This window comes from Chaetodon auriga, chromosome 22 (assembly GCF_051107435.1).
Source record: "Chaetodon auriga isolate fChaAug3 chromosome 22, fChaAug3.hap1, whole genome shotgun sequence".
NCBI lineage: Eukaryota > Metazoa > Chordata > Actinopteri > Chaetodontiformes > Chaetodontidae > Chaetodon > Chaetodon auriga.
In genome coordinates this window covers 2,318,355-2,332,803 of record NC_135095.1, presented here as the reverse complement: position 1 = coordinate 2,332,803, position 14,449 = coordinate 2,318,355, and the positions used below count along the sequence as shown (strand labels likewise).

Genomic DNA, 14,449 nt, shown 5'->3' with positions numbered 1-14,449 from the left:
AGGCCGCAGGTTGCAGCCAACTGAATATCCCTCGCCTCTCTTCCTCCAAGCCTGTAGGATTATGTACGATCATGAAAGGCACTCTCTAGAGCCAGTGTTTGGTTTGTCCGTTCTGGGCTACTGTAGAAACATGGCAGTACATCATGGTGAACTCTGTGGAAGAAGACCCTTCTCTCATTCTAAGGTAACAGAAACATGATTCTTGTTTTCAAGTGCTAATTCATACTTATGAATATTATATTCAATTTCTGCCATATTTTGCAAATAGATCCACCTAAATCTGACACACTGGTCTTTTAAAGCATTATGCTACATGTTCTGTCTTTAGCCAGTGTTGACACTATGATTAAAGTTCACATTTTAAGGGTGTATTGATTGAACTGCTGTCCTTTAATAGACAGTCTCTTTGGTGGCAGTTAAATCCTGGGCCTAAAATGCTTCTCTATGTTCGCTTCATATGAGCATGACCTGCTGGCAGTGCAGTCGCGAGGTGTCCTAGACCTGAACTGCATAATGGATTTATAACAAGTAGCATCAAACTATTAATGATAAACACATTATTTCTTTGGTTTCCTACAGCTTTGTATTAAGAGTCTAATTAATGGTTATATGGTTACCTCTATGATCATGATGGGCAGCACTACTAAAATGTGTATTTACCATGACGTCAAATGTTAAATTTAAGTGCAGTTTTATAAATGCAGTCCATTTTGTTTAGATGACACAGTGAGGATAAACAGAAAGAGGGGACAGAGATGAATAGGGCCAGGCTCTGCCACAAGGACAGTGTGCTCTGCAGGAGGGTAATGACATTGACAGTGACTGGCTGCAGAGAGGGGCTGAAATACAGTGGACGAAAAAGGAGAAAGAGGAAGAGCTGCAAGCAAAACCCCGACTCCCCTTTCCTAAGTATATTATAATGTCATGGATGAACTGCTCTGTTGGGGGGAGAATGGGGGAGGTTGAGAGGAGGCCAGGGGCTGGCACAGGGCTTGGGTAGAGGACACCATGTGGTGGGATGAGAAAGGTCAAAACATTTGGCCCGAGAGCATAAATGTAGGACAAGAAGACAAGCCTCTTCTAATGTTGTACATGCTGCACATGTTCCTTCAGTTTTACTACAAAGCTTTTAACTCCTTCACACCCAGCGTCCACTGGAATGGACACCAAATATTTACTGGCCTCAGGCAGCGATAAACCAACATGGCACGGCACCGGACCAGCATGGCAGACAGACATAACAGGAAGTGGTGTAAGAGACTGTTCACCTTTTTGACATTAATTTACTAAGCTCATCATATTAACAGCTCTTTTGCAGATTTCTGAAATTTCAACATTGAAAGATGTCTCATGCAGTATTAATCTGATGTATGAACTTTTTCTTTGTCATTTTAGATCACATCAAGTTCATTCCATAATATTTCACTGAAGTGTACAGCTACAGAGGTTACTGAGCATCACATCAGTATAAAACCACTAAACTGGGTTCTCTTACAGTTCAACCACAAAAATCCAAATGGGAGAAGCTCTGAGTTGATCAAAATGTAAAATGCTCATCTGAGAAGCCTTTAGTTATTACTGTGTGCTCACAGTGCTTACACTTTACAAGCAGTAGCAAGTGATTAGAGAGCCCCCTCCCCCAACCCTCGATTTTGCCTCTCGGGCAACATACAGTACACGCCGCCCCTCCTTCTTGATGGAGGTTGTTCGGGCTGAATGCAGCTTGTGAGGAAGCTTCCAGACACTACTCAGGGCTTAAAAAAAATCCCCAAACTCAATTTAAATGCAGTTTCTGAGGAAAAAAAGAGAAAAAATAATGTAGCTGCTTTATTTACAGATAATTCTCCTCATAATAAAGACAGAAGTAAACCATTATTTATTGAATTGGTATTTTTGGTACACTAACATTACAAAGGGAAGTATGATAACCAATTTCATCATAACTCTGACTGTGAGACCGCCCAAACTTAAACACTTGTGTTAGTGAACCACAGATTTCTGATATATTATGGGTGTTCATCAAGTGGCCTCTTTTACCTTGCACATAGTCATTTGATCAATTGTTAATGTAAAAACTATTAGAGCTGCTTTCATATCGAATGTAATAAAATATATTGTCATTTGCAACCATTTATGCTACACCTCAACCCAGATGAGTGTTATGTTATGTGTCAACAATATGTCTGACCTGATGGCAGACATGGCCAACATTTGAGTCCCTTGTGTCAAAAATTGCCCATTTATAGCAAATGGTTAAACAGTTAGTCTGTACTCTTTCAGAGAGGTCTCAAAGAATCATAGAGGAAACAAGGGTCACGCTGGGAGAACTAATCCCCTTAATAAACACATACATGAACAGTCCCTCTTAGATAAAAATCAGCGGTAAAGCTTAAAACATAAGGAGGAGGTTGAAGTGATGGAGGAGCTGTACAGCAGAGAAACGGAGTTGGCATCAGTGTATGAGCTGAGTAATAGTGACAAGCAATGCAAGGGAGACTTCAGCGCTCTGTCTGAACCAACAATATGTTCCATATCTGAGCTGTGCGCTACGACACAGTCTGCTTGGAAGCCATCAGACCTCTAAATGACTGTAAAATAATGTGCAATTACAGAAACAAAACAGCTAAAAGAACCTCTCCAATTTTCTCTGCATTTTAAAAGAACAGAAGTTGATGTGAAAATCAGTTAGAAAAGTTCAGACATTTTGCACTGAGTTAAAGTGTCCTTAACAAGATGAACATTTGAACTCAGCTCATGCCATACTGCACATATTGCACACTGCATATATCACTTTATATTTTATATACACTGTATACCTCATCTGTTCACTTATTTTTACTGCACTGCCACTTAATGCCTGTTGCACGTCACCTGTTTACATACCACGTTGTACATGTTTTTATGGTTTAATAGAAATCACTTGCACTACTTGCACCTACCTCATACTGTTTATACTTCATGCCACTTGCACTACTTGTATTTATGTCTACATGTATATATATATATATATATATATATATGACTATTTGCACTTCTGGTTAGATGCTAAATTGCATTTCGTTGTCTCTGTGTTGTACTCTGACAATGACAATTAAGTTGAATCTAATCTAATCTAAATTGTGGACATGAAGTTTTATTAATTTCTTAGTGGCTTAAAAAATCTTGACCTAAAGGAGTTATGCAGTTGTGTCTCAGGAGGTCAGAGACAGTGTGACAGTGATCAATAACCAGAAATCTGTCATCTTACCAGTGAAGGATGAGGGGAGGAAGGCAGGCAGTGGTTTAACATTCAGATGGTGAGGAGGTGTGGGTGTGGACACATTTACTGTGATCAAAGGTTAGTCTTATGGGGCTAATCCAGTTTTTCACTCTATGAATGTGAGGTTACTCATACACATGATTGAAGACTTTGAGATATGTCTGGAAAATCAGTCTTTGTGCTTAGCTAACATTCAATTCAATGTGTAGATTTGTTTGCAGCACTGTGCTGATATTCTTTAACAGAATCCAAACATTATATAAATCAGAATATTTTATACATTAGATTTACTTATTGTCAAGTTCCAGTTCCTTCAGTTCACTCAATCTCAGCTGTTCTTAAGCACACTTGAGAATACTTGAGTATTTCCTTTTTCTTTGTTACTTTATACTCCTCCACACTTCAGGGGCTTTTCCTGATGATGAGTAACTTCGCACAAAATTTATATATTTGAGTTAGAAAGGGCACTTTTTACTCTCTCTCGGAAGAAAGATGTTAGCAATTCTGCCCTCTCTCAAAAAAAGTCAATCAGTGTCATGGAGATTTCTATTTAATTCCCTCTGACCACCACATAACTATCCTTTCATAATGTAACTCTCATTTTGAGATGTAATTTGAAAATACAGTATATGACTGACAGTGGCTTGGCTGGGAGTCAAGCATGAGTTTAGATAAAAACTGAAGCAAACAACTGTAAAACTAAATTGAAATTCATCACATTTAATAAAGGGTAAAGACAGAGAGATACTGGAGCAATGTACCTTTAGTTCTGTGAGGTGGGTGGGCGTGTCAGTGGAGGGGTGGGAAGCTTGGATGCTCTGAATTAGAACACATTTTTTTACATGTTAGAGGGGTGTTCTGAAGTTAATATAAGGTGTTATTTAACTTTTTACAGAACAATTTGAAGACAGGACTTTTAAATGTAATGGAGTGTTGTGGTACTAAAGATTGGAATACGGTTTTCCACTGCTGGCCCCAATAGAACACACCTGCTTTTAAATCTCTGCAGGTATGCAACATACATAATGTTTCAGCCAATTAAAACTACCGTAGCAGGAGCTTTCTGCCTTCTGTGACTTAGAAGAAGTACCCTTCAACCAAAATTGCTTTAGTTGCCTAAAATGAACCACGGCTGAAATATTTCATGTGACAAACAGGTTCTAATGGTGCTCAATGAGTTCTCATTTCATCTTATGACGCTGAAGGAATATAATATACATTACATACATTATTCATGTGCACTCCATGTGATCTGCGCTTCTAAAATAACATACATATTAAACAGCATTTCAAAAATAGCATTTTTCAGCCTGTCTGTTTGACCTGCTCATGCTGATGTCTGTCCATGTGGAAGTCACTGTCAGGAGGCCTGTCAGTCACACACTGTAACCATGGTGACCTCCGACCTTTACATTGAGGCATGAATATGAACTTGGTGGAAGCAGTCTGACATTCAGTGACACAGCAGAAATCATGATTCATCTTGCTGAGCATCCACACTGTCACACATGCTCTCTCTTTTTCACATCATGTGGTTTTGCTACAGATTCTGCTCTCAGCTAACTGCCATGAAATCCCCTGTGGCCTAATCTAGAGGAAGTTCCCCCTGTGTAACAATGTTGTGATTCCACAGCATTGCTAACCCGCTCCTGCATAAATACTGTGCTGAACCACAAGTGTCATCCTATCTTTCCTGCAGCTAAGACCAATGGACGGATGTGGACAAGAAGACAGAGAAGACAGTTGGCAGTAACACTGTGTCTCAGAATGATAAACTTGATTCAATAAACGAAGCAAACCATGGATAGCATAATGTCACTACCACTGGTATTTTGATAAAAGTGCAAGAATGACCTAATGATGTTTTTTTAAAAAATGAATACATTAAAAAAAAACAAAGAAAATAGAATAGATAGAACATGTAAAAATCAGACAGCTTTGGAGCATGTTAGCATGCTCAAAATGACAATGCTGATATTCTGATGTTAAGCAGGTAGTGTTTGTCATGCACCTCTTAGCTTGGTGAGTTAGCATGCTAAAATTTGCTAGTTAGACCTTAATACAAGTAAAGCTAAGGCTGATGGAAGTAAGTTTTGCAGGTTTTTGGTCACCAAAGTATTGGAGACATGGAAATTTTTACCTGCTGGTAGTGCAGAGGTTCTCCAAATAAATACAAAACATCCTGAAGGTGACATGAATGTGTGTACCAAATATCACGACAATTCACCAATTAGTTGTTAAGACATTTAAACTTAAACCAAAACTGTCGATCTATGGTGGCACTAGAGGGAAAGTCAGGAGAGCACAATTTGGATTTAAAAATTGTCATGGCTCTGGAGAGCTGAACAATTACACAAGATGCATGTAAACATGTGCTTTTTCATTTTCAGTGAAGGCTAGCAGCTTCCCCCTGCTTACAGTCTTTGCACTAAGCATTGCTTAACACATGGCTGGATTTCTGTATTGTACACACAGAGATGACATTGATGCTGATCTGACTCTGGGCAAGATGGCAAAGGACAGATCGCCTGCAGCAAATTCAGTCAATTTGCCATAAATGTGTGTTGCCTCAAGTTTTCCAATCACTCTTCAGAAATCAGTATCACATACTGTAGCTCGACACCGCATACAATATCTGCGGGGAGTGGCTCCAGGTACAGACAGAAGATAAGAATGGAGGGATTTTAGGGCTTCTGGTTTTTAAGGACTGATGTCAGCACTTCTTTGACATGCAGACTAACAGTAATACACAAGGAGGAAAGACAGAATGACAGGCACGCCAACTGGGCTGTCAGTCAGTGACTGGGAGGAAAGCCAGCAGAGGACTTTAACTGAATGCACTTTTTCTGGCCAAATTCAGTGATGACACAAAGTGTATTGATGCATATGCTTGGTGACAGCCAATTACTTTAAATGTCAAATCACAATTTTGGCATGGACTCAATAACATAGATATCGTTTTTACACAAAAGTGAATTTGATTCTTTTAGAGAATTGACTGTAAAGCGTGTCATATCATTAGAAAAGAACTAATGTTAATGATACGTTTCATACAAAAATCAAATTATGCTGGTAAAGTCATCAAGGATCACAGCAGATGTGTGGAGCTGTTGTTTGAACTTTGGCACAAAGTTGGAAATTCAACACAACCAATACCACACACCCAGCATACCAGTCACAGTCTTCTCATTCCCTCCTTAAGTTTTTTGGAGGCAATAAAGGTAACTGTTTTGATTACATTAGCTCATCATCAACATTGCCTACTTACTTTGGGACCACAAGCCGTCCATTCCACAAATTTAGACCTGAGAGCGGGATTTAATATGAACACTTTCCCTATTGGTGCAAACTCTCAGTTCTTCTGATATCTGACCAAGTGAGTTAATCTGGCAGTACTGAATTCCCTATTTGGTCTGTCCACTGAGCTGTCCTTATTGCACTCAACCACAGTGCTGCTCAGCAGGCGGAAGCTTTGCACAGACCTAGTAAAACTCCCCCACTGCATTTAACAATGGATTCAAATTTGTTATCTTTGTGCCTTGTGCAGTTTAATGTATGTTAATTGGAAGAAGGGCAGTCAAGTAGCTATTGCAACAACCTCACAGACTTTTATTACTGGACCAAGACACGCATTTCAGGACAAAAAAGCCACCCCAAATTTCAAAGTGTACCAGTGTCAGGTCTAACCCCTTCTTTCCAAATGGTACTATGTCAGGTAATTTCATGACAAGTTAATCTCCATTTTCCCAGTCTACATGTCAGCACTGCAAAGTTTTCCAAAAACCTTTTCAATGATCTAAAACTGCCTTTGTGTGTGGACCAAAGACCAAAACACATAGAAAAAGCAATGTTTTGACAAATACTCCTGAAAGTGTGGAGTAGGCACAAGAGTTTCACTCCCCCAATTCCATGGGGAAGAGTTCTGTGAGCTCAGAAATAAAAGTAGAGGACTTGTTGCAGGCTGGCTCAGGGAATGTGACAGAGTCCACACAAGAGATTTACTTAAATTCACTTTATTTATACTAAAGTAAATACAAAAGAATATGTGCTGTGGAGTTGCTGAAGACACAAACTAAAGGAAGAGGCTGTCAGAGGGGAGTCAGGTGTAAAAAGAGTGAGTACATGGAAATTAAGCTCTGGTGAAAGTTCAGTCAGGAAGACTATTCCTTTGCATGCTTAGGCCTGTAACTTATTTCTCATACCCTTCTGCATTCACTCTTCTCATGCATGCTTATTCATAATTTCTTTGCCATCATCGTCTTGGGCTGTCAATTGAGATATCAGCTGTTCTCATCAGCTGGTCACATCTGTCCCATGGCACAGCGACACACCCTCACCATTAGCCTATCATCTCACTGCTGTCTTTTTGAATATGATTCTCTTTCTGCCTTAGTTCTTTCATGGTACCATTATGCACACCCTCAACCTTCCCATCACTGCCCAGTCTTTGCAGATCTTCACCTTCATCCTTATTAGCATATCAGACAACAGAGTCATCGGCCACCACCACCAGTGTGTGGACTCCAGACACTGGGGGGATTTGTATTGGTGCTGCTCAGGCCAATGCCCCTTCATTACAAAATCTCTCTGTAGAGTCTAAGCACCAGACACTTTCTGATATGGCTTAATTATCACATATCATCTGTCATATCACACATTATCTTACTTCATTCACCTGTCTTTCTTGATTGAAATGCTTTTATAGTCTGGAAGTCCAAGGTAAACTAGATCAGCTGATGACGCTCCAAGACAGTGGAGGAGCCTCACAGTATACTGCTGTACTGAAAAGTACTGTACAGACTCTTAATGGGCCCCAGATCCATACCTCTTGATTTATACAAGTCTGCTTTTGGATAGATTAAGCCTGAACTAAGTCCATTTACCAAAATCATAGGACACTGATTGAGTGGAACAAAAAGGTACAGCACTGCAGAAACCCAGGTTCAGTAACCAGTAGCAGTGCCTCTGGCTGGGCAGAGGACGCTATCAAACACAGCTGGCAGTCTCTCAGGGGGGTGGCCAGGAACAGATTATGTTCTTGATGCAGCACCAACAGCCAAAACTGGTTGGTCTGTATACACTGTGCCATTGTGTCGACACCCTTGAAGTCAATGTGTGTGTGTGTGTTTAAGGGGCACTAAGCTAAGACTCTATATACTTTTCTTGTTTATTGTGTCATCGCAATCATTAAATTCTGTGAAGCTGGCACCATAATGCAGTAAATAAACACACAATTCCTGCTTTTTTAGGGTTCCTTTTTCGTTCTGTTACGCAGACATCATGGTGTATCTTAGATGATTGTCTTGATACAGAATCTCTCTATAATGATACCATCGTTATCATGGGCAACATATTGTTATAGTATCGCATCATGAGTTACTCTGCGATTCCCACCCCTAGTGACCACTTTTCAAGGTATCACGGATTAATGTCTCCAATTCAGCATCTGATCAAATGTGAAATGTAGCCACACTCTCCCTTTCTGTTCCTGAGTTATGGTGTTGAATAATGGCTAAAAATGTTTTTGCACAACATGATGATGTCACAGTGAAGTTGACCTTTGACCTTTTGGATATAAAACATCATCACTTCATTATTTTGTCCAATTAGACATTTGTGTGAACTTGTGTCATAATTAGTGTATAAATTCTTGAATTATGGCCAAAAATGCATTTCGTGAGATCACCTTGACCTTTGACTTTTGACCAACAAAATGTAATCAGTTCATCAAGTCCAAGGTGACGTTTGTGCCAGATGTAATGAAATTCCCTCCAGGTGTCCCTGAGATATCGCTATGACAGCTGACTTGAATACATCAGCTGACCTGTTGCATCTACACACAGGTTATCTCCTGTTCATGGGTGACTGGGCATTGTCAGGTTTGATGTGGATACCACACTGAGAGACCTGTTTAAACCCCGATGCACAGTTTGATGCATGTCTCTGCTGCTGTCAGCTTGTCTGTCTTGGTCTGTGAATCTTAGATAGGTCCTTGCAGCAGTCAGAATTCAGTTCAGGCTCACAGGCCTGTGTGTCGGCTGGAGCTGGGAGCTGTCAGACGTCATCCATGCCGCTGCATTTGACCACATTTCACCTCCCCTGGAAGTTTGAAAAGCATGAGTGATGGATATACTCTGGGTTATATTGTGCATTCACCTTTGTGTTATGCAAACATTTTCTATGAAGAGAATACTGGGGAAGAAACAAAGCAGTCAGTATCTAGTGTCCATTGTACCTTTTGGTGCACCTTCATGTCACTCGTAACTTGGCCAAAAATGTTGTGATGTGCAACATTTGCAAAGGTGACCTTGCCAGGCATGGGAGCACATCAGTTATGCTGGAACATCTGAAGAGGAGGCACATCTCTGCAAGTTAGTTAGCTAGTTAGCCAGCTAGCTTAATTTTAAAAGCCTTCAGGTTATTTTCTATTTTGAAGTACATATTCTCTTCATTGAGCAATTGTTAATGAATTTTTTTGTTTCTTTACAAAAATAAGAATAATTATTATAACATATTATCCCCACTATTCATCAATTATTCAATGTCAATGAGAGAAAGAGAGACAGACAGACAAAGAGAGAGAGAGTGAAGTTGAAAGAGCAACAAGAATACAACAGAGGAAGGGATGAGGCTGTGAAGATCGACGTTATCAGATTGAGAATCCACTGATCACATTGTGCTAAGAAATCAATAGCAATAGAATGCTGATTGATGTCCATCCTATACATCCTCATACCTAAAGGACTGAGCAGGTCAACTACCAATGACTCCCAAAACAACGTATATGAATGTTGGAGAATAGCAGCGACAAGCAGTACGATGAAGGCAGGCAAAACGTTTCTTTGCTAATTGTTCTACATAATTTATTGTAACTGTCTGGAGAACAGTGAGTTTTAGTGAAACTGCACGGCAGACTGGAGCAGCTGCTAACAGTGACAATTAAAGATTATCCTGTGACAGCTGTCTCATAAGAATGGAAGAATGGAGACCAGTGTCATACATGCATCTGCTGTATGCAAGAGATGTTTCGGTTCTCTATGAAAATGGGACGTCTGCATCTCTGTCCCTTTTGGGCCTCCATTAATGCTGCCACAGATATGTTAGACTGGTTACTGGCATCTTGATTACCGATAGTAAAAGACCAGTTAATGCTCCTTTAATGAAACCAGCTGTCATTGTTCTTTTGTTGTGGAAGTTGTGGCCGTTTTGTGCTTCTAAGAGAAACAGTGGAAGTAGACATAAATGACTGAAATCATGAAATGTTCAATAAAACAATAAATGTCCCAACTGCGCTTGAGAACGAGAGGCACAGATGATCAGAACAACCACTGACTTCAAAGACAAAGGCTCACATTGAATCCTCCTGATTACTGATGCTGCACTGGAAATAACTGTGGATAATAAGTGTGTTCATTTGTTTACTGTATCAGCATATAACAGGCTGCTGTCTGTCTACTTTTCTCTACTGCTTAATAGCTTCCATTGTTCAGCTCTGTACTGCAATTCCCTTTTAATTACATTCTCTGCTCCAGGACCAATGGCCCAATGAAATGTTATTTCATAAAAGGGAAATGGCTTTTGGTTCCTGTGAGGAAATGTTATTTTCTCAGTTAGATAGATGGAGAGTTAATCAGCAGTTTGCTGCCTTGGATAGTCCTCCACACTGCTAGAAAACACAGTACACCAGCACAGTGTTGTAGCTCTGGAGCCTATTTTCAGTGGAACAGTGAATTGTTGAAAATTGTCAGACCTTCAGTCTGTGACCTGGGGCAATCTACTTTTTGCCATATCCACATCTGCCTCATCTACTCCGACTTTAATTCGTGAGTTTAAAACCTAGTGAGAACTGACTTCTCTGCCTCAGGAAAAAGAAGCCTTATTTGTTGTTAATCTGAGGGTCAGACTCCAAAACAAACTCCAACCACTCTTCTGGAAATATCAGGATGTGATGTCACATGTAGCAAAGTAACCACAGGAGAAAGGAGGATGTCAACAAACAACAACACTGGGCCAAAAATACAAGACTCACAACACAATACCAAGGTGTGTTACAGTAGATCTGTCCGTATGATGTTAGTGAAAGGTACAAGCTACAAAGTCACAAATCAAACCAACATGTTGAAGAACTGCCTATTCTGACCTGAAAATGACAATGGCATTTAAAAAAATCAGTCGCTGACCATTGCATTGGCATGACCTCATGCAGCAGTTACTCACACTTTATCACAATGTGGGTATTTGGACTACTCATAAGCCCGATTTCAAACCGGCACAAGCATCGGGTTGTACTCAGCAAATGGAATTCTTGGCTTAGTTGTCATCCAACAAGTATGAAATTTCCCACAATTTTCCCAACAAGCTAACTCACTGACAACTGAACCAATAAATTCATTGTTGAAGATCATGAAATATGATTGAAAGCCTTGGGTACGATTATTTTGTCAAATTACTGTTCACAAGGTCAGTAATGAACTTCCAAACTCAACTTGGGTCTTTTTTTGGAGTTTTGTCCATCATTTTTTATCAGTCATGCACTGACAAAAGTAAATTCTGAGATGTGAAGACATGGTGGCACCACTAAAAACAGGTCAGAAGGATCAAGAAACACAAACAGTCAGATGATCAGGCAAATTAGAAACACGCCAACAGATTAAATGATCCTCCAAATCACTTTCTTTGGAGGTAAATGTGAAACTGTTACCAATATGGCATGTACAGGAGTTGTCATCATGTTCCCAGATCTCAGCCATCAAGCAAGCAAAGTTGGTGAGTAATGAAGTAGATGTTGTAGGCCTAACCTAAAGCTCAGGGCGTCAGGTGTAATTGGTCTTGTTAAACTAACCACAGTACAGCCCACTGCAATGTCAAAGGTGACATCCGTGCAGAGATTTTTTTGAGATCAGAAAATGAGTAAGCATTTTTGATGAAAGGTGTTGGTAAAGAGAGGTTTCAGAGAGACTGAGTTTTGCTGAGGTTTTGCTGCTGTAAGCATGTGGTTCTGTCACAGAGGCTGCCTGCAGCCACAGCTCGTTGGGGAGAAGGAATAGAGCTTAATTTCATTACCCCATGTCAACTGCCACAGGGGAGAAAACAATGGAGTGGGAAAATCAAATTATGCAAGATAGCAAGGAGGAGGGAGAAGGTGGGTGTGATGGGGATGAGTTGGCAGCGGCGAGAGCAGAGTCGATGTCTTTAAACATATGTGCTATTTGCTGAGGAAGCCCTCACAACTCGCCCTGTGGCTTTTGTGGCACCGTAGCAAAGCCTTGTTCTTTCCTCTGGGGTGGGGGCCATATGGGTGATTTCATGGTGTGTCAGTCAGCGGCTGTGTGAGCACCCCTGCAGGTTGAGTCAGGGGCCCAAGGGAGCTGGCTGAGCACATACAGAGGGAGGGGGAGACAGAGAAAGGACAGGGAATTATCACTGACAGCTATCTCCTGGAGAACATTGGACACATGGGTCCCTGCGGAGCTGCTGGTTGGAGAAGGATAGCTGGCATATTGGAGTACAGTGGAATGCTCTTATCAGCCTTCCATTGCTGCCTCCATGGAAAAAGGAGATTGACCTTTGATATGACACATAAACATTAAACCATGGCTATGATGCGATAAATTCTCATTATCATAACAATAATAAAAGTCTATAAAGGACCAGAGGCTGCTTCACTACACCTCAAACATCCAAGTGCTGAAATGGACATTTTTTGTTGGTCAACAATGGAGTGGAAAAAACTGCCAACTCAGTGCCATAGGAATTGGGACATTAAAGACAGTTTATCCCCTCATGCTTAGCAAACTTCATGAGACTGTGCTGATTCAATTATGTGATATCTTGAAAAGCTGACATTCTTGTGTGAAGATGAGAAGAAAGCTTGCTAGTTTTGTTTCTGGCTGGTGGTTTTTATGAATATACTCTAACATGGGCATAGATTCCTAAGACATTATGAAATGCCTCTGGTACCATTCCACTAGAAAACCCAAAAAGTAATGAATAAGAGGAGAGGTGGTGTCCGGGTTGTACATGACTGTCTCCACATTGAGTGCAGACAAAGGGTCACGATAACCCCCTATTTTATCATCATAGCCTGTCATGGTCAAGGCTTACAATGCTTCAAAGAAAATACTTGTCAGATCATTGAAAAATGTCTGAAACTGCCGACCAAACAACTTTTTGAGGTTATGTGTGTGGGGGTGAAATAGTAAGCAGGGTTCTCTCAGTCTCTCTTATTTCATTTTTCAGAATTTTCATTTCTACAAGCAAGTGCAACACTGAGTATCTTCGTGGAGGGACTGTCCAAAAGTGTGCATCATTATAACCATTTGATCGTCTGATCCTTCTCTGTGACATCAGGGTTTTCACAGAGAAGTGTGGCTTTGAGTGTGGCTGTTCAGAATAGTTACAAACACTTAAGTCTTTATGAGGTTTAGGATGACACTTTGCACAGACTAGTTTATTTCAAGCATATCAAGGCCTTAACACCTGCCTAGCTTTGTCTCAGACCCAAACTCTCTCCCTTCAATACCTCATTGCTCCTCGCCAGCTGACAACTTTCTTCCTTTGTCTAGGTTCTGTTTTCATCATGGAACTTTCCAGTCTTTGTCATTCCTTGTCTGTCCGTTACATGTCCACCTTGAACCACCCTTGCTCCCTCCAATGCTACTCAGCCATTCCTGCTTGTTCCTGTCTTGTCTGTATCTGGTTCCTGCCTGTCTTCCTGATCCATGTCCCTGTTCGGTAAACCTGTCTGCTACCCATATATTTCTGACCTACTGCTAATTTGTGACCTATGGTGGGGTTTCCTGTTGAATTTGTTTGCCTCTGGACTGCCTTCAAGTTGGCCAGATGAGTGTGTCAATTGAGCATGCCCTCTTTTAAAGCCCCTTAAATTCAGTCTACTCTGCCTCCACATGCTTGAATCTGGATCCTCTTCCTTGTTGTCTGTATCTTGAAGGGTGACACTGTGACTGATAAAAACACCACAATGTATAAGTTGATCAAAACAGAAGGGTTCAGTCATTAAAAAACACAAATGCCCTGCCAAACACAAATGTAGCCAAGCAGCTATAGCATGAAATGTCATTACATATTAGAGTTACTGCTGTTGTATGAATTATGTAACCTTTCATGTCCTTTTGAATATGTTTTCATAAAGGCAGTTGATGGTAACACACAATGACAGTTGATGACTTG

General features: G+C 40.5%; 1 protein-coding gene across 1 annotated transcript in view; it reads right to left on the bottom strand.

Moving 5' to 3' along the window:
- Positions 1 to 14,449, bottom strand: part of tmem178bb (transmembrane protein 178Bb) — a 122,695-nt gene that overhangs the window by 8,293 nt on the left and 99,953 nt on the right. The window lies entirely within an intron of this gene.